Genomic DNA, 26805 nt, shown 5'->3' with positions numbered 1-26805 from the left:
TCAGTGGGTTATAGATCAAATCAAGCCTGAACTGACCCTAGAAGCTAAAATGACTAAACTGAGGCTGTCGTATTTTGGTCACGTCATGAGACGACAAGAGTCACTGGAAAAGACCGTCATGATAGGAAAAGTTGAGGGCAGCAGGAAAAGAGGAAGACCCAACAAGAGATGGATTGACTCGATAAAGGAAGCCACAGCCTTCAATTTGCAAGATCTGAGCAAGGCTGTCAAAGATAGGACATTTTGGAGGACTTTCATTCATAGGGTCGCCATGAGTCGGAAGCGACTTGATGGCACTTAACACACACACACACACAATTTTAGTTTGTTTTTTTTAGCCCAACCTTTTCGGTTTGGAGTAAACAGTGTACAGCCACATCTAATGCATGTGCAGGCGGAAGACCTTTGACTTTCCATGGGTAAGATGGTTTCGCGGGGATTAAACTGGCTAAAAATCTGCGCGCAGCCTAAGGCGTCTGCCATGCACACATTCCATAATAATATATTCCTAAAGACTTCATTTGTGCATTTTTTGGGGGGGATTTATTCTTATATTTATACCTTCGCCTGAAGATTATGGTAATGGAGAGCTTCTACATTAAGCCTGAGGAATAAGAATCATGAGATCTAAATGTGGTGAAGAACCACGGGACATAGCTTATTGCTCTTTAGAGAAAAGAGCGATGCCATTACGGCCCCGGTGGGAATTCAAGTGCCGGAGAAAAATACAACATGCCTCCGATGGCACCAGCCATGGGAACTTTATTGTTTTCATATATTTTGCTACAGAGCTTACCCATCAAACACCACAATATCATTTTCTAATGTGCGTGAGAAAGATTTACCCTAAAGCCAATAGAATCCTTTTATTCTTATTGCAAGAGGAGGAAAATAAGTGAAAGGGAGAGGCAAGAAGAGTCACACAGGTGGGGAAGGGGCTTCAATATCTTCTCCCCCTATACCTCCTATTAGAGAAATCACACCCTGAGCTTGCACAGGGCCCTGTTTGGAACAGGCAATTTAAGCTTTCTTTAGAAGTGCCCAGATTCTTTAGAAGAATATATATCCCCATTTAAAATGTGAGGGTTTTAACAGCGGACTATTTATTATTTATTGACAGGAAGAAGAAGAAGAAGAAGAGTTGGTTTTTATATCCCCTCCCCACACCAAACACCCTGTGAGGTAGGTGGGGCTGAGAGAGCTCTAAGAGAGCTGGGACTAGCCCAAGGTCACCCAGCTAGCTTCATGTGGAGGAGTGGGGAAACAAACCCAGCTCACCAGATTAGCCTCCGCTGCTCATGTGGAGGAGTGGGGAATCAAACCCGGTTCTCCAGATCAGAGTCCACCGCTCCAAACCATTGCTCTTAACCACTACACCAGAGGAAGGCAATGGCCAACCACCTCTGTTAGTCTCTTGCCTTGAAAACCCTACTAGAGTTAGGGTTGCCAAACGTTGGCTGCAACTTGACAACACTTCGCACACACAATTGAGAAAGTGGCTCTCCATGAGCTGCAGAGTGTTGCAACTACAAACACACAAACACAACTTGTGAAGGCCATTTTAAAAGGCTCCGAAAGCAAGTCCATTTCACTTCTAAACATCCCCACTTCATTAATTCCAAGCAACACTGGGATTCAGGTCAGTGACTTCTGTATGCTCGTTTTTTTTAAAAAAAATTCTTGTTTAAAAATAGCCTTGGCGTCACTTTGATGGGCAGACAGTTTTTAAGGAGACATCGGATTATTAAATATTTGCCTCCCGTGAGCCTCCAGCTGGGAACGCTAGCATGAAACTTATGCAGGTCTCTTTGTCGACATTCTAGCAGGGTGGAACGCGAGACTCAAATATTTTATGCATTGAAAATCAATAAATGCATCCAAATATATTTGATAATCAATGTATTCATGAACGATCGATTAAATCAAGGAATTTTACTTGATGCTGAAGTGTCCTGCGATACTTTTTTTTTTTTTTTTAAGAAATCTGATCCATACACCAGTGGTCCCCAATCTTTTTGAGCCTGCGGTCACATTTGAAATTCTGACACAGCAGAGTGGGCACAGCGACAAAATGGCTTCTGTGGCTGACCTTCAGTCACTCAGTGCAGATCCTTCTGCTAGAAGAAGAAGAAGAAGTAGTGGTAATAGTGGTGGTGGTAGTAGTGGTGGTGGTGGTGGTTTTTATATGCCAACTTTCCCTTTTTTCTAAGAAGACTCACACTGGCTTACAATCGCCTTCCCTCCCTCTCTCCACATCAGACACCTTGTGAGGCAGGTGGGGCTGAGAGAGTTCAAAGAAAACTGTGACTAGAGTGGCAACTGCGGCCAACGCAACCAATCAAATCTCCAATAGCCAATCAGAAGCCAGTGAGGGGAAGATCACCACCTCCCTAGCAGCTGATTCCACTGCTGAACTGCCCTTACTGGGGGGGTGGGGAATTCCTAATATCCAGCTTCCAGGTAGTGGCTGGAGATGCCCTGGGATTACAACTGATCTCCAGGCAACAGAGACCAGTTCACCTGGAGAAAATGGCCGCTTTGGAAGGTGGACTCTATGGCATTATACCCCATTGAAGTCCTTCCCCTCCCCAAACCCCACCCTCCTCAGACTCCACCCCCCTCAAATCTCCAGGAATTTCCCAATCCGGAGCTGGCAACCCCACTTCCAGCAGCAGCCCCTCATCCCATACCCCCCCCCAGACCTTCCGTGAACTGCTTTTCAGGGGACACAGTGAAGCTGCAGCAGAAAAGGTGAGGTAGCAATAATTGGTTCTGTTTTTGGTTCCCTGGATCCTTCCCAGTTACCAGGATGCAAAATATCAATAACAACGATTACCATTTCGCCAAAGCAGAGCTTTGGAGTTATATTTCTCCCAAAATTTGCCACATTGAAAAATTTCACATTTCATAGTGGTATTATGAGGAGTGGATCTTTTCCCAAAAAAATACTTTTCTTTTAGATGTTGGCACTGATTCCTCTAATTCTCTTGCTTCTCTTTCAAAAAGAGGGATTTCTCTCTGTAGAGAAACCAGTGTACCCTTCTGTAACTTCAGCAGTTGTTTTAGAATCATAGCATAGAATCAGAGCTGGAAGGGACCACAATTTCGGGACATAAGAACAGGCTTCACATTTACACTCAGACATTTCAGTAATTGCAATAGCAGATTTGTTATTTATTTAATACTTTGTCCGTGTGGACTTCTTTACGTAGGCAAAACCTAGAGAGAGATTAAACTCCGGATAGGGGAACATAGGTCCCGAATAAGGAATTTAAATTTAGAAGCTCCATTGACAGCGCACTATAAAGAGTTAAAACATTCGGACACTGAGATGCAATTTTTTGTCATCTGGCAATTCCGTGGTAAAGCTTTTCATAGTCAAAACATAGATAGGATTTTAGCACAGCAAGAATCACGCTTCATTTTTCTTTTTGACACTTTAATGCCAAACGGATTAAATTCATTTTTGGACCTTTCAAGTTTCCTTTAGTTACTTATAATTGTTAAACAGTAGGTTCGCTTCTTCACAATAGATTACAGTAACAAGAGCTAGCACTAACAAGAAGAGTGCCTGCACCTGTGGAATCATGAAAGCTTTAAGAAACATTTAGCAAGAGCCACCTCAGACGCATATCAAGCCTCTTAGATTTTATGGCAGAATAGACGTCTTATCCCAATATTGGTATGTAAAAGATAATATATTTTTGTATGTACAAGATACTTTTCTATGTAGAATTATTAATTTATTATAAACATAGAGATATTTTGAAAATGTGTCTATATGTTATGTAGGTTTGCATCTTGCTTCAGGTTCTACTGGCACACGGAAACTTTTGAAGCTTGATGAAAGCTCTGAAATGGGGATTTTACCGGAAGCCCATTGCGGTTGAAAATTATTCCGTGTTTCATTTGAAAATTACCATTCTGGACTATTAACTTATTTGTACCTGAAATACTTCTGTATATACACTTACCTTTTTTGTATTCTGAATTGTGAACAGCAAGTCCTTGCTCTGGATTTTTATATCCTTGGGATAGTGTTTGATGTGAGGCTTCTCCTCAGAATATATTGATTGGAATTGCTGTGAATGTGCTTTATTGAGCTTTATACAAGTGCATAGCTTTGATTCCTCAACCTCCAGGTACTAGCTGGAGAGTTCCTGCTATTACAGCTGATCTCCAGCCGACAGAGATTAGTTCCCCTGGAGAAAATGGCCGCTTTGGCAATTAGACTCTATGGCACTGGAGTCCCTCCCCAAACCCCACCCTCCTCAGGCCTCGCCCCAAAAGTCTCCAGGTATTTCCCAACCCGCAGCTGGCAACCCTACTATGCACAGGTAATTTTTCTGAAGGCCCAGAGTGAAGAATAATAGCAGAAACTGAAGGGCAAGCATATCAGACCCAGGCTCTGCTGAGTTTAGAGTGAGATTCCGACTCATGGCGACCCTATGAATCAATGTCCTCCAAAATGTCCTATCTTTGACAGCCTTGCTCAGATCTTGCAAAGTGAGGGCTGTGGCTTCCTTTAGTGAGTTAATCCATCTCTTGTTGTGTCTTCTTCTTTTCCTGCTGCCCTCAACGTTTCCTAGCAGAAACGTCTTTTCCAGTGACTCTTGCTTCTCATAAAGTGACCAAAATATGATAGCCTCAGTTTAGTCATTTTAGCTTCTAGGGTCAGTTCAGGCTTGATTTGATCTATAACCCGCTGATTTGTTTTTGTTTTTTTCCTTTGGCACTCCACGGTATCATCAATATGCAGATGGCAACCAGCTCTGTAGTCCATTACTCTAGACTGCCAGTGTAGTAAAACCCCTTTTGCAAAAGCCAGGCTTGATTCAAAGAGCTGATGCCTATGCACAAAGCAATGTTCCATGCTGGTGTCTTTGTAGTAACCGCTTTCCAGAAACAAAAGCCAACAGATCCCTCCCCAATCCCAACAGATGCCTGACTTTTCTTTCTATCTCATAAAGGTTGGGCTAAAAGTGTGTCCAACTGATCCGTAATGGCTCTCATCTGACAATTGGCTCATTTACATGGACCGGATCGTGGACAAATATGCTGAGACAAAAGTCATTGTCCTGGGGTGCGCGGAAGTCTCTGCAGAGGAATTTAAACTCTCACTAACCACTGACGGACGACAGGCAAGAGTTCTATGCGGCAGAAGGCCTGACAATACCGTGGTGAATCAGCAAAAAGACAGACTTTGTTCTGATGCTTTCAAACCTTTGGAGCTGTCACTGAGAAATGAAGTCTTTATTTAGGACACCTGGAAAGTCTCTACGTGTCAAGAGTCTCGCTCTGTTCATCTGAGTTATTTCCTTTGGGAAAGAAAAACAGGGTAGAAAGGCAGAGACCTTTGCAAAGTTCTCCCCATCAAATAACTTCTCCGACAGTGAGGTTCTGAATTACCATGTCTTATTAGCTCTCATTATGAAAATATCTAGACCAGGGGCTGTAGCTCAGTGGTAGAGCATCTGCTTGGTGTGCAGAAGGTCCCAGGTTCAATCCCTGGCATCTCCAGTTAAAGGGACTAGGCAAGTAGGTGATGTGAAAGACCCCTGCCTGAGACCCTGGAGAGCCGCTGCCGGTCTGAGTAGACAATACTGACTTTGATGGACCAAGGGTCTAATTCAGTATTAGGGAGCTTCATGTGTTCATTATTTAAGGGACGGGCTCTAGCTCAGTGGTAGAGCATCTGCTTGGCATGCAGAAGGACCCAGGTTCAATCCCAGGCATCTCCAGTTAAAGGAACTAGGCAAGTAGGTGATGTGAAAGACCCCTGCCTGAGACACTGGAGAGCTGCTGCCAGTCTGAGTAGACAATACTGACTTTGACGGACTGAGGGTCTGATTCAGTATAAAGCATAGTGCCCATGGGCACTATGGTGCCTGCTGACACCTTTCCTGGCCTTATCAAATACTGTTTTTGTTGTTGTTTAGATCATGCACAACACGCTTTGGGGTGTGTGGCATTTCTACCTTCCCTGAACACAGAGTTCCCTTCTAAAGCTTCCCTGTTGCAATTTGATAAATTGATCCTCGCCTTCGTGTCCCCTTTGTTCTTCCAAACAAACACACTCAGTCCCTTGAACAGTTCCTCAGGTGTCACCTCGTAAGCGCATCTCCGCTCTCTCCAGCATCCTCTTCAGCCCATTTGTATCCATCTCTGCTTCTGGTGACTAACAATGCACATTATATTCCAAGTGAGGCTTAATCGATGTCAAGTGGAAGAAGCAGTACTCCGTTACCCGCTATACGTGGCTCACAATGCTTTGTTCATGCAACTTTTTTTTTGCAAAAACAAAAACCACCAAAATGTGAAAATGTCACGCGGCTAACTCATATGGAGCAAATATCCTTCACTCCGTTACCTGCCTTTAAAAAAAATTCATTCCACATTGCTTATTTATTGTTCATATGGCATCACGAACTCTCCCAATTCTTTTTAAAGGCTTACTCAAGTTGGTGGTCCCGTTTTGGTCAATGGAGATAGAAGCTTCCAAAAGCATGGATTTCATACCGTGCTGCCTAACTGCAATTGGGGACTAGCAGGAGTTTCTAGACCAGTTTAGGGCTTCTAGGAAATAGCCCTAGGAAAGAAAAAGTCCATTAAAAAAAAGTGTACAAAAGAGAACATGTGTGAGCACCCAGAGGAACCCTCGCCTGAATACGTGTGGAGTGAAGAGGAATACATTATCTCCAAAGATCCACCAATGTAGCCTACAGGTCTCTTTTCAGAGGTAACCACTTCTGGTGTAGTGGTTAAGAGCGGTGGTTTGGAGCGGTGGACTCTAATCTGGAGAACCATGTTTGATTCCTCACTCCTCCACATGAGCGGCGGAGGCTAATCTGGGGAACCGGGTCAGTTTCCCCTCTCCTCCACATGACGCCAGCTGGGTGACCTTGGGCTAGTCACAATTCTCTTAGAGCTCTCTCAGCCCCACCTACATCATGAAGAAGAAGGAGGAGGAGGAGGAGTTGGTTTTTATATGCTGACTTTCTCTACCACTTAAGGGAGACTCAAACCGGCTTGCAATCATCTTCCCCTCCCCACAACAGATACCCTGTGAGGTAGGTGGGGCTGAGAGAGCTCTAACAGAGCTGTAACTTGCCCAAGGTCACCCAGCTGGCTTCATGAGTAGGAGTGGGGAAACAAACCCAGTTTACCAGATTAGCCTCTGCCGCTCATGTGGAGGAGTGGGGAATCAAACCCGGTTCTCCACATCAGACTCCACCGCTCCAAACCACCGCTCTTAACCACTACACCATGCTGGCTCTCAAATTGTCTGTTGCGAGGAAGGGAAGGTGATTGCAAGCTAGTTTGATTCTTCCTTAAGTGGTAGAGGAAGTCGGCATATAAAAACCAACAACAACAGCAGCATAACAACAACTCCTCCTCTACTTCTTCTTGCAAAGGATCCACCCACTGATGACGGGTGAATGCCTCCTCCCATAAACTCTCCATTCTCCTTTCCTGAATCTACTGGCACAATCAGAATTCAGCGCAGAGGCACCCATCTCACTGTGCTGGGTCCTGAAGCCATCAGATGCAGTGAGTGACGTGTGCTGCTTCTCTCCATCTCCAAAGGCTTGCGCCAAGTGAGATGGGTCCCTTTGCACTAGGTGCTGGCGGGTATGAGAAGCGCGGAGTTGCAAGGCCTCAAGTTCTCTGCTGGTGCCAAAGAACTACATTGTGTGTGTGTGTGTGGGGGGGGGGGTTCGTTCTGTGTTTTAGAAAAGGTAGAAACAAGTTGTGCATCTCCTTGCCAAAGACCAGAACAATGTGAGAAACTAATGCTACCCCCACGCACGTTCCTTCCGTATCTAATTTGCAGGTGACAGAAGATAGGTGCTGGAAAGTGCTGTCAAATCATATCCAGCTTACGGCAACCCTATAGGGCAGAGGTGTCAAACGTAAAGCCTGTGGCATGGATCCGCCCCCTTGAGAGCTCTTATTCAGCCCGTGAGCCAGCCACACCCCCACTCTTGATCTTGGCTGGCGAGGCATGGCCCAGCCTGATCAAGTGACATTTATGTCCTATAGGGTTGGCAGCCTCCAGGATACGACTTCATGATGCACCTCAAAAACAAGGCACCCAATTGCGGCAACCTTGAAAGGATTGTATATGGACAATGATTCCAAAGACATTGGTTCTAAAAAAGAACGCATAACTTTTGTATCTAGTTGTATTTGTTTAGATAACATCACTGTATATATCTGTTCACTGTATTTGATCACTGCACATAGAATATAGCACACTTTGCACACTTTGTTCACTGTATTTGATCACTGCACACAGAATATAGCACACTTTGCATAGTATGATTAATGTGTTTTGTTGTCTTATGCTGCTGTGTTTATAGGATTGCAGCCTCCAGGTACTAGCTGGAGTCTCCTGCTATTACAACTGATCTCCAGCCGGTAGAGATCAGTTCCCCTGGAGAAAATGGCCACTTTGGCAATTGGACTCTATGGCATTGACATCCCTCCCCTCCCCAAACCCCACCCTCCTCAGGCCTCACCCCAAAAGTCTCCAGGTATTTCCCAACTTGCAGCTGGCAACCCTACTATGCACAGGTAATTTTTCTGAAGGCCCAGAGTGAAGAATAATAGCAGAAACTCTGGGAACCGGGTTGACTATCCTAATGATGGAATGAGGAAGAATGCAATAATACTATAGGTGGTTCCGTTAATAAATTGAGAGGAGACATTATACAACTATGTATTGATTGGAAGAGGGACTGATGAAGAATCGGAAACGGACGTCTCCCCTTCTTTTCCTGATAGTGGAACCTTCCCTTTTCTTTCCTGTACCTTGCTGAAGGACAACTGAAAATGAGAAGAGAAGCATAACTTTTCACAGCAATTTGTACAAGATTTGGACTTTTGTAACATGTGGAATCTTATTAGGATAGCTTTAGAGATGTATAGTTGTACAGATACTTACCTTGCTCTTTACATTGTGTAGCTTATTTAATACATCATTTTGCACTTTGTTATATATATTCACTCCTGTGTTTGTTTTCTAATGTTCTGTATACACACAGAGGTATCTTTTTTATGTAACCACCAGGTAGTAGCTGGAGATTTCCTGCTATTACAACTGATCTCCAGCCGACAGAGAACAGTTCACCTGGAGAAAATGGCTGCTTTGGCAATTGGACTCTATGGCATTAAAGTCCCTCCCTAAACCTCATCCTCCTCAGGCTCTGCCTCAAAAACCTTCCACCGGTGGCAAAGAGGGACCTGACAACCCTAATTCTAAACCAAATCAAAATTTGTCGACTCTGGATTATACACAGGCTTTTCAAACAGAGGGACAATTTTCCAGCGTTTATTCAGGGGATAAAGAGCAAAATGGGAGAGGGGATATTTCTTTCTGAAGAGTTTTTTTTTTTAAGGGGGGAGTTTCACCCTTAAAAAAAAAAAAAGCATTATTTAATATAATGGCTGCAGAATTTGCACTGTACTGTATTACTTGAAGTTTCTGAATACTTGAATACATGAATGAGAATTAACCAGGCTGACAGCTTCTTTATCAATAGTATAATCAGCTTTCTATTGTTGGAATAAGTCATTTATTTCTACAGTAGAAACATTTATTTCAGCTGTGGAAATACAACCTTATTTAAGGGTATGAAAGCAACACTCACGGTGTAAGGAAATTTAGAAGGGGAAAGACAGACAGGCAGAGATTTTACTTATCTGCAGAACTCTGTTATTTTAATCAAAAAAATGGCATTTATAGGGATTTGCACAGCAGCCTAATATTTCCCCCCCACTTTGATTTCTACCTGCGGACCAATATAAATGTCTAGGATAGGACCAGAATTTATGATAATTGCGCCATATATAATTTCAATTGCAGAAGCGTTTGAGCATTAAACGGTTGCTTTATCTTTGTTTAGCGTTATCGCCCCGGCAGGCGCACGGAGGTAGCCTTTTGCCACCTATCAGGATCATTAAAATAAATATTTCCTTGTTCTTTTTGTCTTAAAAGAAAAAAAAAACAGAAAAAGAAAGCAACCAGGTACATCCCTGCCGGGAAACTGACAGGTAAACGCTCAGCGAACTAACCGACCCATGCCAATTCCAGCCTGACTCCGTGCCTGGGTATTTTTAGGTGCCATAATTAATAGCTAGAAGCTTTAAAAGTCTCACTCAATATTCATTATTAGCAGGGAAAATTGAAAAGGTCTGATCCATTTTAAACGTCTCTGACAGCTGCCAGTAGAGCATCCTTCTGCAATTTGTCACAGATATTTATATTTAGTCAGCAAGGCATGGGTTTGCGGGAGACTTTAACCTCTGTTGCGTGCTTCTCTTATTTGTTATGAAGGGGCTGGAAATGCTGGCAGGTACTGACAAATCAAAACTTCCAAAATATAAGGACTCTTCCCTTTTAATGGATGAAAATATAATTATTCTCGGTTTAGCTACAAAATTAGGCCACAATGCCTAATTTTAGGGAGGATGCCTTGAGGTTACCAAGATGGTTTGCATTGGAAGTATCTGTCAGATTCCCCTGGGTGAAATAAATGAATGAATGAATGCATGCATGCATGCATGAATGCATGAATAATTAACCTGCACCATTGGGGGATGATGTCTGAAAACAGGTTCAACCCCTATTAGAAGAACCCTGGTAGATCAAACCAGTGGTCCATCTAGTCCAGCATCCTGTTTCAGCCAATCAGCCAATCAGTTGCCCTGGAGGCAGGGTTGGGGAGGGGCCGTGGCTCAGTGGTAGAGCCTCTTCTTGGCATGCAGAAGGTCCCAGGTTCAATCCCCAGCATCTCCAGTTAAAGGGATTAGGCAAGTAGGTGATGTGAATGACCTCTGCCTGAGACCCTGGAGAGCCGCTGCCGGTCCACATAGACAATACTGACTTTGATGGACCAAGGGTCTGATTCAGTATAAGGCAGCTTCATGTGTTCACATAGGGTTGCCAACTCCAGGCTGGGAAATTCCTGGAGATTTAGAGGTAAGCCTGGGGAAGGTGGGGTGGGGTTTGGGGAAAGAAGAGGACCACCTCAGTGGGGTGTAATGCCATAGAATCCACCCTCCAAAGCAATCATTTTCTCCAGAAAAACTGATCTTTGTCATTTGGAGATCAGCTGTAATTCCAGGAGGTTGGCAATCCTGCCTGGAGAGCCAAAACTAACAGGGCATAGAGGCCAGTGCCTTCCCCTGATGCTGGCTCCGGCACTGGTACTCAGAGGTTTGTTGTCTGTATATATAGAGGCTCCCTTCAGTCAACAGCGCCAGTAGCCATTGATGGGCCTCTCCTTCATGAATCCCTCTATTCCTCTTTTAAAAGCCATCAATAGAGAGAGCCAGCCTGGTCTAGTGGTTAAGGTGCTACACTATAACCCGGGAAACCCTGGTTCAAATCCCCACTCACACCATGGAAGCTTGCTGGGTGACCATGGGCCAGTCACACACACTTCATATTTAGATGGGAGACCTCCAAGGAATACCAGGGCCATGATTTGTTGCCCCAGAAGGTCGGACCAGAACCAACGGGTTGAATTTAAATCAGAAGAGTTTCTGTCCAGACATTAGGAAGAATTTTCTGACAGTTTGAGTGGTCCCTCAGTGGAACAGACTTCCTTGGGAGGTGGTCAGTGCTCCTTCCCTGGAGGTTTTTAAGCAGAGGCTAGATGGCCATCTGTCAGCAATGCTGATTCTATGACCGTGGAAAGATGATGAGAGGGAGGGCACCTTGCCCATCTTCTGGGCATGGAGTAGGGGTCACTGGGGGTGTGGGAGACAGGTAGTTATGAATTTCCTGCATTGTGCAGGGGGTTGGACTAGATGAACCTTGGGATCCCTTCCAACTCTATGATTCTATGATGTGAAGGCAAGCAACTGCAAACCTCCTCTGAACATCGCTTGCTTGAAAACACCTTTGGGGTCACCATAGGTCTGATGTGAGTTGATGGGGGGAGAATGTGGCTGAACTGACAATGTTTCATTCCTCGAAAGTAAGCATGAGACGTTTTTGAGATTTAAGAAAGGTTCCCATGCATAGCAGCAGAAGTAAGAGCACATGGTTACTTTGAATAACGTTTTTAAAAATCATCACTTGCCAACATTGTAAGACAAGTGTGAGTATCTAGCATTCTGTTAATATATTCTAAGAATTTCTCCCCACCCCCTTCTAAATGCATGACAGAAACCTGCCAACGGCTTGCTGGAACAGAGAGTAAACTGGTAGAATACAGATGACAGGTTTCCGTGAAAACACGCAGCTGTAGCTTTAAGGGAAGAGCTTCAAGGGAAGAGGTTGGACACAGGTCTCAACAAATCATACATTTTGGTTACAAACTGTAGGCAGCAGAGAGTATTAAATATTACATCAGGCCGGGAGCAGGGTGTGTGAGATTCAAAAGAAACACAGTGAGAGAAGACAGTGAAGGACCGAAGGGCAAACCCTGGTTTCAGTCTGCTCTAAATTTCAAAAGGGGTCTTGAGAGCCGGCACGGTGTGGCAGATAGAGTGACAGGGAGACCCAGGTTCCAATCCCCACTTCTACCATAGACATAGGGTTGCCAACCTCCAGGTACTGGCTGGAGATCTCCTGCCATTACAACGGAACTCCAGGCGATAGAGATCAGTTCACCTGGAGAAAATGGCCACTTTGGCAATCGGACTCTATGGCATTGAAGGCCCTCCCCCTCTCCAAACCCCGCCCTCCTCAGGCTCCACCCCAAAAATATCCCACCGGTGGCGAAGAGGGACCTGGCAACCCTACATAGACGTTTGCTAGATGACCTTGGGCCCGTTACAAATTCCTGGCCTGGAATGTTGGAATTAGCAGAAATGGCCAAACTGACTGCTTTGATCAGAGAAAATAACTTATCTAACTGGTTCTTGTAGGTTATCCGGGCTGTGTGACCGTGGTCTTGGTATTTTCTTTCCTGACGTTTCGCCAGCAGCTGGGGCAGGCATCTTCAGAGGAGTAACACTGAAGGACAGTGTCTCTCAGTGTTTAAACCCACCAAGAAAATACAACAGATGCTACGATCAGCAAAAGACAAAAGAGACCCCCTCACCTATGCAGGAGTATATCTTATACCTTGCAGTTGTGGACAAGTTTACATCGGGACCACAAAACGCAGCATACAAACAAGGATAAAAGAACATGAAAGATACTGCAGACTGGGCCAACCTGAGAAATCAGCAGTGGCTGAACATGGACTGACACAAACAGGACACAGGGTCTTATTCCAAGACACTGAAAGACTGGACAATTCTACCAACTATTTTGTCAGATTGCACAGAGAAGCCATTGAAATTCATAAACATCAGCACAACTTTAACAGAAAAGAAGAGAGTTTAAGAATGAATAAGGCTTGGCTTCCTGTCCTGAAAACCTCCAGACTAACAAAGACTACAGTCCACAATAGCTATGCGGATTAGCTTTGGATTTCACACATTAACAGATCACTTCAGGATACAATGGTTCCATATTAACATACCACACCCTCATTAGCACATTATCTTGATACTTACAGGACAATGGTTAGCACATTACCTTGGATACTTTTTGCAGGGCAATGATTCAGCTCAAACCCAACCCCTTTCTGACTATATATTACTCTTCCTACACGCTTGACACTGAGAGACACTGTCCTTCAGTGTTACTCCTCTGAAGATGCCTGCCACAGCTGTGGCGAAACGTCAGGAAAGAAAATACCAAGACCACGGTCACACAGCCCGGATAACCCACAAGAACCAATGAACTCTGACCGTGAAAGCCTTCAACAATATTTTTAACTTATCTAAGTTTGTAGAAAATTGGAAACCATTTATGGACTTTTTGCGTAATATGGAAAAGAACGAATTTATGATTTGTGGGTTTGAAGAGTAGAAGAATAAGAATGTCTGTAAGATACAGAAAAGTTTGATTGTTTTTAGTTGTAAGAATAATTTATAAAATAATTTTGTATATGTAGCTAGAGAACAGGTTGTAATTTCTTAATTAAATTTATATTCGATACAAACGAAAACAGAAGTATCTTTTCATCTGTGTTTTTTCCCTTTTTCTTTATTTTCTTTATTGTAATTTTGTTAACAATTAATTTAATAAAATGCTTAAAAAAAAAAAAAATTCCTGGCCTGGTCTACCTGTTGTGTGAGAAAGAACGAGGGGAGAACAATGTTCTAAACTGCTTTGAGTTCCAACCAGGGGGAAAAGTGAGATCCCAAATAATAAATAAATCATTTGGATCCAACTCAAAGTGGGGAAAGGTTTTTCAAATGTAGGGGATTAAATTATGAATCCTCCTCCAAGGCAACAATTCCACGTGAAACACTAGAGGAGAGTAATTTGGTTTTACTGTGCTTCTAAGAAAATGTGAGAAAGAACGTAAGCCCAAGAACATCAATACTTACTATCTTTCGAGATATCAGAGGCAACCACTGCTGCAGAATTGAAGAAGAAGAAGAGTTGGTTTTTATATGTCGACTTTCTCTACCACTTAAGGGAGACTCAAACCAGCTTACAATCACCTTCCCTTCCCTACAACAGACACCCTGTGAGGTAGGTGAGGCTGAGAGAGCTCTAAGAGAGCTGTGACTAGCCCAAGGTCGCCCAGCTGGCTTCATGAGGAGTGGGGAAACCAACCCAGTTCACCAGATTTGCGTCTGCCGCTCAAGTGGAGGAGTGGGGAATCAAACCCGCTTCTCCAGATCAGAGTCCACTGCTCCAATCCACCGCTCTGAACCACTACACCACGCTGGCTCCCTTCTCAATGCACCACTCACAAAACGAGGGCTCTACATCAGCTGTTTGTTCCTATCAGAATTTTTCTGCTTCAGCAAGAATCTTTTCCTAGCCTTGGAAACTTTATTTTTTTAACACTTGGGAGAGGGAGCAGGGAAATAAACTGGGGTCATTAAGATGCAAACAACCCAACCCAATAGATTCTCTGTATCATGTGCATCCACTTCAGAAACACCACTGCCAATGCAAAAGGAAAGCCAGTGTAATTTGCATTTCTGAAGCACTTCATGATTAAGACAAGCTCTCTGGCCATACACCAACGCTGTGGGTAAAAAAAACAAAAAAAAAATGCACGGCCAAGGAAACCTTACCCCTTACTTTGAAATCCCAAGTTTACAACCCAGCCCTGAACGATCAGCTTCTTCCAACTAGTCCATGCTGAAAGGGACAATAGAATTCTGACGTGGTGTAGTGGTTAAGAGCATGGACTTTAATCTGGAGAACCGGGTTTGATTCCCCGCTCCTCCACATGAGCAGTGGACTCTAATCTGGTGAATCGAGTTTGTTTCTCCACTCCTACACATGAAGCCTGCTGAGTGACCTTGGGCTAGTCATAGTTCTCTCAGGACTTTTATGCATGGCTGTTTCCTGCACCCCTCCGACTACTTGTGGTCTTTATTTTGATTATGCATTCCATTTTTTACCATCAGAGGTTGCCTCGCTCTCCCCTGCATTTCCCCACATTTTGCCTGCGTTTTTAGAGACCTGTTTTATTTGCATTTGATATTTACTATAAGTTATGGGCTGCAAAGGGACATTTTTGAAGCAATTTCTCCTACAATTTCTAATGGGATAGAGTGTAGAAAGAAACACAATGCCCAGTGTCCAAAGTCATCAGATGGTAAAAATTGGGAAAATGAAGATTGAGACCCAAAGATATTGTGCTTTCGACAGGACCCAATGAGATTCCCTGTCAAATTAATTACTTCTATCATGTGGTTAACTAGTTCTTTCAGAATTCTGGAATGAGGCTAGACTTCTATTGACCAGTTCGCATCCACAGTTGTTAAAAGAAAGCAGTTGAAAACTGAGATGCTGTCGAGCGTCTTATCGATTGGTATCCTGTATGTTTCGATAGGAATATGGATTGATTTTACTCCAGCACGAAATTGCCGTTTTAGCAACACATATTAAAATGGGGAGAAAGCAAAGAGGGCAAACCCACAATGGGTTCGGAAATAGATCTGGTTTGCTGTACCAACATTCATCTATATCAGTGGTTCCCAAACTTTTCGGGCCACCGCCCCCTTGGTTCCACAAACTCAACCCCAGCGCCCCCCTTCCCTATCCTATAAAAAGCATTATTCAAAATAGGGGTTTGCATGACGCACTAAAGAAGATAATAACAATAAAATTTCAAAACAGTATCAATTAATTGCACATCTATTCAAAATCAAATTAACACTTTTTAGTTGAATTTTTTTCAACAAAACTGATAAACTTGATCCCGTGGTACCAGTCCATCAAAGTCTGGAAAAACAAATTCTGATAGTTTCCACCAAATTTGCCAGCATGGTGCCATAGCTTGATCTATTGTAAATTAGTGAACAACACGGTTGAAGAAGCCCACCGCTATCACCCCCCTGCTGCCCCCTTGCCTCTTAGTGCCCACCTAGATAATCCCACCCCCCACCCCAGGGGGTGGTACTGCCCACTTTGGGAACCACTGATCTACATAAACCTGAAAGAAAACTTCTTCATTGGTCCGATCTGATTTTTTTAAATTCAAATGGTATGTAGAAGAGGGAGACCTACAAGCTTGAGATGCGGTACCATGACCCTGATACACAATTCTATTGGGAAGTGATAATTCGGCTCATGACTCCCTTGGATCATTAGAAATTCCTGAGTGTGGTCTAATGGGAAGAGTTGAGAAGCGTGATCTTCTTGAGTGTATTATTCACCCTTTACTAGGAGAAGGCTGAATATGGCAGAACTGGGAAAAGCACCGCCCTTCTCCAAGCTTAATGAAATGTCTTGAAAATCTCGGAAACTGCTAAAATGGCAAAAACAGTGAACTATACGGGAGATCGTAACTCAATGAAAAATGCATTTTTAGAACACTGAGCTTCATTTGTTTTTGGGGAAAGGAAATGTTAAGAATGATGTTTATGTTTAGGGCTGTTTAGCTTGGAAAGAAGGCGGGTGAGGGGTGACATGATAGAGGTCTATAAAATTAGGCATGGTTTGGAGAGAGTGGACAGGGAGACTTTTTTCCCCCTCTCTCATAATACTAGAACTCTGGGTCATCTGCTGAAGCTGGAGGGTGAGAGATTCAAAATAGATAAAAGGAAGTATTTTTCACACAACACATAGTTAAATTGTGGAACTCCTTGCCCCAGGATGTGGTGATGGCTGCCAACTTGGGAGGCTTTAAGAGGGGAATGGACATATTCATGGAGGAAAGGGGTATTCATGGCTACTAGTTAAAATGGATACTAGTCATGATGCATACCTATTCTCTCCAGGATCTTAGGAGCATGCCTATTATCTTGAATGCTGTGGAAAACAGGAAGGATGGTGCTGCTGCAGTCGTCTTCTTTGTGGTCTTCCTAGAGGCACCTGGTTGGCCACTGTGTGAACAGACTGCTGGACTTGATGGGCCTTGGTCTGATCCAGCAGGGCTTTTCTTATGTTCTTATGTTCTATTTTCATTCTTGTATATTAGTTGTGGATAGGGTTGTGTGGAGATCTGTTGGGATTACAATTGATCTCCAGGCTACAGAGATCAGTTCGCTTGGTGCTTAAACACACCGGCAACCACCAGGAAATGACCTGAAATTTCAGTTTAAGCCGGTACAACCCAGGAATTGGAAAACCTGGAGGCGCACCGAGAGGAGGAGGGCTGATCACACATGTGGGAGATGACCATGCATGTCGACTATCGAGATTCGCTATATTAGCGGGAGAAAAGTTGGAGAAAACGGCTATGCGTTAACAGCCTTGGAGAAAATGGCTGCTTTGGAAGGTGAACTCCAATGGAATGATACCCCACTGAAGTCCCTCCCCTCCCCAAACCCTGCCTCCTCAGGCTCCACCCTCCAAATCTCCAGGTATTTCCCACCCCAGGGCTGGCAACTGCAGGTGTGGCATTTTTATTTTAATAAAATTAGGAATAGAAAGTTCTTTTTAAAATGGCAAATCTAGTCATCACCCAAAAAAGAGCTTAAGGCAGGTGACAAAGACTTAAAAATACTCCACAGAATAAAGCAAGCAATTAAAACCTACATATAAACATATATTAATTCTGGTGGTTTGGCAAAGATATAGACCAAAGCTATGAACTGTGTCCCCCACAGGTAGGGTTGCCAAACTCCAGGTACTAGCTGGAGATTTCCTGCTGTTACAACTGATCTCCAGCAAATAGAGATCCGTTCACCTGGAGAAAACGGCCGCTTTGGAAATTGTACTCTATGGCATTGATGTCCCCTCCTAAAACCCCGCCCTCCTCAGGCTCCACCCCAAAAATCTCCCACCGGTGGCGAAGAGGGAACTGGCAACCCTATCCACAGGTTTCCCAGAGATAATCAGAGCATTGGGGGACAACGCTGAACCTGCCATATTATGCTGGCACGATCCCATCCTGCCAATTCAGGCTCAGCAACTACATCAACAAGAATAGATTTAAAACACTCCAATACACATCCTCCAGCCTCCTGCTCTAAATGCTTCCCTCATGTTGAGTGGTCAACTATATCGAAGGCTACTGTGATAGTAACAAAAGGGAGTAACAGACTTCAAACAGAGATCATCCACCTTGGCAACCGAGGCTATCTCTGTGCCATAAACAGACTGAAAAGGGTCAAGGCCGCATGGCCATCCAGAATAACCTGAAGTGGCTCTTTCAATCACTTCCTCCCATAAAAGGCATCTGGTCTATAATTAGCCTTGTCTTTTAAATCCGAAAATAGGTTCGCTCAACCAAGATTGAATAATTGCCTCATTTAATGACCTGGGAAAGACCCCTTGGTTCAATAAAGTGTTAATTATACTCAAGAGTGATTCCCTGACGTTTCCCTTTTACCAGCCAAGACCAGCAGGGATCAAGCTACAAAAGGTGGCCTTCACAGCCAAGAATCCCACTGATATTGATCTAGGACATTAAGTTGATGCTATCCATAAATGATGAGAGAGCCAGAGTGGTGTAGTGGTTAAGAGCGGTGGACTCTAATCTGGTGAACTGGGTTGGACTCCCCACTCCTCCACATGAAGCCTGCTGAGTGACCTTGAGCCAGTCACAGTTCTCTCAGAACTTCCTCAGCCCAAGCAGAGGCAGGCCATGGCAAACCACCTCCCAAGGTCTCTTGCCTTTAAAACCCTATGGGGTCGCCATAAGTCAGCTGTGACTTGACGGCACTTTCCACCACTCATCCATAAATGAACCAACTGTTGCTCCAGACCTTCCCGACCACCTGACCTATTAAACTTGCTTCTGTGACTGAAAGAATCCCAAATACTTTATCAGCAAAAATAAATTTTAAAAATACCAAAAATAATCACATGAACAGAACACAACCAACTCTGTTAAACCCCAAACCCCTGGATTGGTATTATAATTATGAAAACCTCCCACTTGTGTCAGTACCAGAGTTCTTCTGAACAAGGATTCTTACAGACCATACCTTTAAAAAAAAACATTATTTATTTTAACATACAATCATAGAGTTGGAAGGTACCACCAGGGTCATCTAGTCTAACCCCCTGAACAAAGCAGGAAACTCACAACTACCTCCCCCACACACACCCCAGTGCCAAGAAGATGGCCAAGATGCCCTCTTTCATGAACTGCCCAAGTTCATAGAATCAGCATTGCTGATAGATGGCCATCCAGCCTCTGCTTAAAAACCTCCAGGGTTTTTAACATAGGGGGAAAGGGAAAGTACAGGGAAAGGGAACAATAAAAAAAATTAACAATTCACATAGAGAAAGCAAAAGTTGGTTACATTTCATGATACATGATTTACATGGTTTACATGTCAAGACAACTTTCCTAGCTCATAAGTGTCATCGGCTGAAATTTCAAACATTAGTATCAGTTATATCCATCTACCGTCTACTTTTCTATAGCTACTCTTGTAGTTAAACCTTTACATACTAATAATAAAGATCTCATTTTTTCATAAAACGGCTCATGATGTTGATCATTATTTGCCAGGTTAGTCATTTTAGCCGTGATCTTACATACCATTCCTGAAGAGGGGGGCAGTTAGGATTTAAAAAAAGTTTGATTCCCCACTCCTCCACATGAGTGGCAGAGGCTAATCTGGTGAACTGGATTTGTTTCCCCACTCCTACACACAAAGCCAGCTGGGTGACCTTGGGCTAGTCACACTCTCTCAGCTCCACCTACAGCTTCACAGGGCGTCTGTTGTGGGGAGGGGAAGGTGCTTGTAAGCCGGTTTGAGTCTCCCTTAAATGGTAGAGAAAGTCGGCATATAAAAACCAACTCTTCTTCACTTACACTGGCGTAAGGTCGTGCCGGCTCCTAAGGAGCTTACCCCCCACCCTTCAGGATTGCAGACTTAGTGTATCCCCATCATTCCAAATGGAATTACCCAGAATGCTCATTTGGAAAACAAGAAATGAGGGGTTTTTTTATTATTAAAAATGGTTTGAGGATAAAATGGAAGAGGTATTGGTCCCTGTGCAGATTTTATGAGTATGCTGCCATCTGGCAGCAGTAACTCCGAGCCATTATGATCTCAAATGTCCTTGCTGCCGTAAAAAGAGCCCTGCCCCATAAAAATACTAAGAGTTCTAAAATGCTTAAGAGCACAACAAGACTAACCTGCGCCAGAATAAACCTGTGACTGGAGGAAGAGTACGGTGGAGTGGAAAGCAGAGGTATCCCCGCCCTCTCCAAGATCTCCTGAGATGTTCCTGAACAAGGATGGCAACCACAGCCAGGCAGCCACACTTCTCCTGTCAATCAGCCTGGGGCGGCCCGTCTCCGATCCCGGGGCTCGTCCCTGAATTTGTACCATGCTGGGAAACTTTAGCCGTACATGATTAAAAATGCACAGACTTCCTCGCGATTTTTTGTAATGTCCAGACGGCCAGCACAAAAGGTCAAACTCTGAAGGACCACGAGTGGAGCTCGTAGTCGCAGTCGGAGGTGCTCACCAAAAATAAAGGCTGGCATCTCTATAAGGGACATCTAAAACTTGTCGGATCTAGCTGGAATATTGGATAGAATTGGGGTGACATATGAGGAACCAATGTCTTTATAAAATGAACAAACCAACAGCACAGGTTTAACTGTTTCAACCACATTTGATAGGCAAGGACAAACATGGTGAGAATACGGGGTGCATGAATACCCCATCACAGGGTCCCATCAGCGCCTACCATTTCAAGTGACAACCTTTATAGGAATCTTCCAAGTCCTCACCAGCTAGAATCATAGAATCATACAGTTGGAAGGGACCACCAGGGCCATCAAGTCCAACCCCCTGCACAATGCAGGAAATTCACAACTACCTCCCCCCTCCACACCCCTAGTGACCAGAAGATGGCCAAGATGCCCTCCCTCTCATCATCTGCCTAAGGTAACAGAATCAGTATTGCTGACAGATGGTCATCTAACCTTAAAAACCTCCAGGGAAGGAGAGCTTACCACCTCCCGCTAGTCTTACCACCACAAACAGCTAGTCTGTTTGCAAGTCAGTGTCCTAGTTTGCCATCACTGATTGATTGATTGATTGATTGATTGATTGAGTGAGTGAGTGAGTGAGTGAGTGAGTGAGTGAGTGATAAGAACATAAGAAAGGCCATGCTGGATCAGACCAGGGCCCATCAAGTCCAGCAGTCTGTTCACACAAGTGGCCAACCAGGTGCCGCTAGGAAGCCTCCAAACAAGACGACTGCAGCAGTATTATCCTGCCTGTGTTCCACAGCACCTAATATAATAGGCATGCTTCTCTGATCCTGGAGAGAATAGGTATGCATCATGACTGGTATCCATTTTGACTAGTAGCCATGGATATTGCCCTAGAGTCCACCCTCCAAAGCATCCATTTTCTCTAAGGGAAACGATCAGTGCAGTCTGGAGATGAGCTGTAATTCCAGGGGATCCCCAGGTCCCACTTGGAGGCTGGCATCCCTATGCTTGTCTTACCTGCGAGCAATTTCTGTCTGCAGGGGCAAAAGGGATATCCAAAGAGCAGCTCAAGGGTGAACAGGCCGACAAAACGAGGGAGCCCTTTGTGTCCAAAATGCCTAGCTGTAGGCCTAAGCAGCACGACGCCTCGAAAAACCAAGCCTGCAACTGCCATGATAAACCTTTAAAAGCTGTTAAGAAGAGGCAGAGGAAACGGGAAGTCTTCTCATAATGTTTATTCTTGGTACATTTCCCAAGGCAGCACAAGCGGGAAAGAGCCCAGAAATACAAATGGCACAGCTGGTTGCAAACCAGGCCTGTTATTCTAGGAACACGGACTCATCGTAAGCAAGCCAGACAAGTAAAACGACATCCTGCCTTGCACAGGAAAGACAAGATTTACGATTCTATACATTAGCATTGTTTTATCAGGCATTCGGATACAATAACGATAGGTATTTCAACCTCCCCCGCCCCCATTGCCTTATTCAGAAATAAATCAATGGAATAAAAACGCCAACGTAAATCTGGAGAGCAACTGCTACCCGATCCTTCCTGGGCAATATCAGAAAGAAAAGCCAGGGAAGTTCAACAAAACGGTTTCACGTATTTTTTGATTAAATACAAGACACGTTTAAGAGAAGCGTGCTGGATTTTGAATCGTCACAAGCTGAAGTTGTGTGCAAGGAAAGGTGCAGAAAAGAGCAACCAAAATGATTAGGGGACTACAGCAACTGTCCTATGGGGAACGGTTAAGATGCTTAGGGCTGTTTAGCTTGGAAAGAAGGTGGCTAAGGGTTGACATGATAGAGGTCTATAAAATTATGCACGGTTTGGAGAGAGTGGACAGGAAGACATTTTTCTCCCTCTCCCATAATACTAGAATGCAAAGTCATCTGCTGAAGCTGGAGGGTGAGAGATTCAAAACAGATAAAAGGAAGTATTTTTTCACACAACGCATAGTTAAATTATGGAACTCCCTGCCCCGGGATGTGGTGATGGCTGCCAGCTTGGAGGGCTTTAAGAGGGGAGTGGACATATTCATGGAGGAAAGGGGTATTCATGGCTATTAGTTAAAATGGATACTAGTCATGCTGCTTACCTATTCTCTCTAGTATCAGAGGAGCATGCCTATTATATTAGGTGCTGTGGAACACAGGCAGGATGGTGCTGCTGCAGTCGTCTTGTTTGGGGGCTTCTTAGAGGCACCTGGTTGGCCACTGTGTGAACAGACTGCTGGACTTGATGGGACCTTGGTCTAATCTAGCATGGCCTTTCTTATGTTCTTAAATATTAAGCAATCCGCATCTGCTCATTTGTAGCTTAAGCTAAGTGCCCTGGAGACTGCAACAGAAACTAAATCATTCTTAAGAGTATTTAGAAGGGCTCAAGTCTGGGCCACTGGGGAAATGAGCACAGGGTATTCAATAATTGTTTTTAATATTGTTTTAAAGTGTTTTATTTATTTTACGTTTTGAAGCGGGTCGTGCTGTTCAGATGACAGGCTCTTAGAATGTATCACTTACTGAGAAGTGAAGTTATATCACTTACTGAGAAGTGAAGTTATCTTATTCGGCCAGTCATCGAGTAAGCAGGACTCAACAACTTTACCTGCTTTTAAAAAGCAAATATTTTTATTGATATACTTCTAGTAAAATATGTGTAAATGCAGATTATCAAGTCTTTAACACTTCTATAAAAACTCTTGTCAAAGTACAATGTATGTATTTACAATGTATGAAGTAAAAGCAAGCAAGTCTTACATACTATTCAGTTTCAAAATCTAACTTCTAAAATATAACAGTCAAATTATTCTGATTCAGTTCAAAGTATCTAATTCATAAAGTCTACAGTAATGCATTTAAGCCATACATACCAGTCAGCCTTTTCTTGAGAGCCTTTGGAAGGTTCTGATTCTCTGGGCTTACTGTGGCTATATTTATACTGTTTCAGACTCATTAAGAGTGTTGATTTTACCATCAGGAGGGATATCTTCCTCCCCACTTTCAGATAACATGAGCAGTGCAATAATGTCTTAGTTGCAGCTGTTCAGGTTATTAGCTTCTCCTCATGACCAAATATGGGCTTCCTTTCCTTTCAGTCTATTTTGCTTAAAGTATAAACAATCATTTCTGAGCTCCATGATCACTTCATATACTCATTTTCATACCATTCTCATCTTCAGTACAATACGCATTAAATGAGACTATTTAGAAATCTACAATATATAACTTTATAAATCATAAAACACAATTATTGCTCACATTGTAACATGTAACCATCTGGTCAGTAGGAAACATAGCCTTCAGCAAGGTTATAGAAAGCAAGAATCTTACTGCACTTGTAGCCTTGAGGTCTTTGAGTAGACCTTCTCAAGGTTTGAGGATAGCAGGACTTTTCTGCTCTTGAGATATGAGCAGCTAACAGCTGGCAGCTGAATCAGGAAGGGTAATTTCAGATACACCTTTCTGGCAGATAGTGAAGAATGACTCTGTTCTTCTCCCTTCAAGGTCAAGACCAGGGTAAGTTAGTTAGCTCTTGAAGGAATTCAGACCTTGAGAGAATTCAGTCAGCCTGTTCTAAGGACATTTGCATTTTGCAAGCTGTTGCCAGGCTCTTCATTACACAAACATCTGCAGTTTGTGGTTCAGTTTGTATGTTGTGCTCAAGCTCTACATGGAATTAATTCTGCACATGTACACAAAATACCATAATTATGTCAGAGACCGTGACGGTTTCTAATTATGTGGTTTGGTTGTATTTTTAATTGACTGTTTGCTGTCTTGGTTGTGACATTACATCATTAAAAAACACACACACACAGTTTCCAAACAGCTACAAGAAATATATCCAAAGGGACAATAGGAAAAATTAACAGACTTCGTGAAATGTTTCATTATAAAGCATCACCTGGTAAGTAAAAGTCAACCCTTCACTCATTAGTAAGGGGGTGAGAACATAGGACTGGCATCTACAGTTTGTAGTTAAGTGTTGTCCTGCTCATTAAGATCCTGACAACACACACACCCCTAAAAAAACCAGCATCTGATCCAGTGAGAGGAAATTCAAGATGAAGTGTAAGAAAATAAGTAAATCCCAGTACACATCCCTATATTCCAAAGAATTTACTGCCAAGACAAGAAACATGGTTCAGTAATTCAACAAGATGCCGAGTGCCAGGAGACACCCTTTGTTAGAGGTTTTCAAGGACAGGCCGTGCAGAAATTCCACTGGGACAAAATATGTTGACCAACTATGTTATTCAGGAGAGATGGTACGATATCAGCCACATTTTTCCCCAGAAGGTACATAATCTCCCACCATTCATGTTGACCTAACAAAACAGTCAGGTGAACTATGCTGAGACAGTGACTAGCTCAAGGTCACACACCCCCCCTCAGTGAAGTTCACTGCTGAACAAGGAACACATGAACACATGAAGCTGCCTTCTACTGAATCAGACCCTTGGTCCATCAAAGTCAGTATTGTCTACTCAGATCGGCAGTGGCTCTCCAGGGTCTCAGGCAGAGGTCTTTCACATCACCTACTGTCTGATTCTGTTAATTGGAGGTGCCAGATATTGAACCTGGGACCTTCTGCATGCCAAGCAGAGGTTCTTCCACTGAGCCACAGCCCTGTTGACTAAGTCAACGGTGTTCAAGTGTCTTACCACATGACCCAACATAAATAAGTCCCCAGGTGAGCATGTATTCAGGGGTAACTTGGTCAACTTTGTAATCTTCCCAAGCGGTAAGGATAGTTTTACCATCTACTGGCTGTGGATGCTTGATAGAATGTGTTATCAAATTGCCTCTATATGGGTTCAGTGACACTACGAAGTGGGCAATCAGACTTCATTGCCAACCACAGAGCAAAAAAATGACAGATTTACAGTTACAAGATTAAAAACTGGACAACGTACACCAAAAAATCAGAGTTTATCACTAATGGAACAGGCTACCTAGAGAGATTCTGCGGCTTACATTCCTGGGAGGTTTCCCCAGTGTGCCACTGAAGCTAAATAAATCACAGTTAGTAATGCTGCTAGTGGCATCAATTTACTGGGAAATGTTGGATAGCTGTACTTATGAAATGGCGGGGAGGCTGGTTATTCTGAGCAAAGAGAGGGACAGGGGGTTGGATGAAGGGGGTTTATAGGGACTGACTGGATCGAGAGAGCGTTTGGGGCCTTTTTGGGGGATACACAAAAACTGACCCCCCAATGTATAACACATGTTGGACTGGAAGCAGAAAACCACCACCAACACACACACACACACACACACACGTATATATATAATAATGTTTCATTCTTTTTACATAGAGTGGTAAACTGCAGTACTGCAGTCCAAGCTCTGTTCATGATCTGAGTTCGATCCCGACGGAAGTTGGTTTCAGGTAGCCGGCTCAAGGTTGACTCAGCCTTCCATCCTTCCGAGGTCGGTGAAATGAGTACCCAGCTTGCTGGGGGTAAAGGAAAGATGACTGGGGAAGGCACTGGCAAACCACCCCGTAAACACAGTCTGCCTAGTAAACGTCGGGATGTGACGTCACTCCATGGGTCAGTATTGACCTAATGCTTGTACAGGGGATTACCTTTGCCTTTATTTACAATTATTCAACATGTTCCCACAGTACAATTTAACAATGGCCACTTTGGCAATTGGACTCTATGGCATTGAAGTCCCTCCCCTCCCCAAACCCGGCCTTCCTCAGGCTCTGCCCCAAAAACCTCCCACTGGGGGCGAAGAGGGACCTGGCAACCGTACTCAGAGACGATGTTGCTGCAAGGACCATGGGCCCAAGGTGAGGTTCAAGTAGTAATAAGAAAAGTCCCAAAGCTAACTTATTTTTGCACAGTTCCATTCTCACAGACTACTTTACACAACCAAATCGTAACTAGTTACCACCTCTC

At 43.7% G+C, this 26805-nt stretch overlaps 1 protein-coding gene and 1 non-coding gene across 2 annotated transcripts in view; one reads left to right on the top strand and one right to left on the bottom strand.

Moving 5' to 3' along the window:
* CDH4 (cadherin 4) overlaps nt 1-26805 on the bottom strand; it is an 880207-nt gene that overhangs the window by 725689 nt on the left and 127713 nt on the right. The gene's annotated exons all lie outside the window — the stretch shown is intronic.
* Nucleotides 5449-5520, top strand: TRNAT-GGU (transfer RNA threonine (anticodon GGU)). The gene has a single exon. It is a non-coding gene; the product is annotated as a tRNA-Thr (tRNA).

Source organism: Euleptes europaea, chromosome 2 (assembly GCF_029931775.1).
Source record: "Euleptes europaea isolate rEulEur1 chromosome 2, rEulEur1.hap1, whole genome shotgun sequence".
In the NCBI taxonomy this organism is placed as follows: domain Eukaryota; kingdom Metazoa; phylum Chordata; class Lepidosauria; order Squamata; family Sphaerodactylidae; genus Euleptes; species Euleptes europaea.
This window is presented reverse-complemented; position numbering and strand designations above follow the sequence as displayed.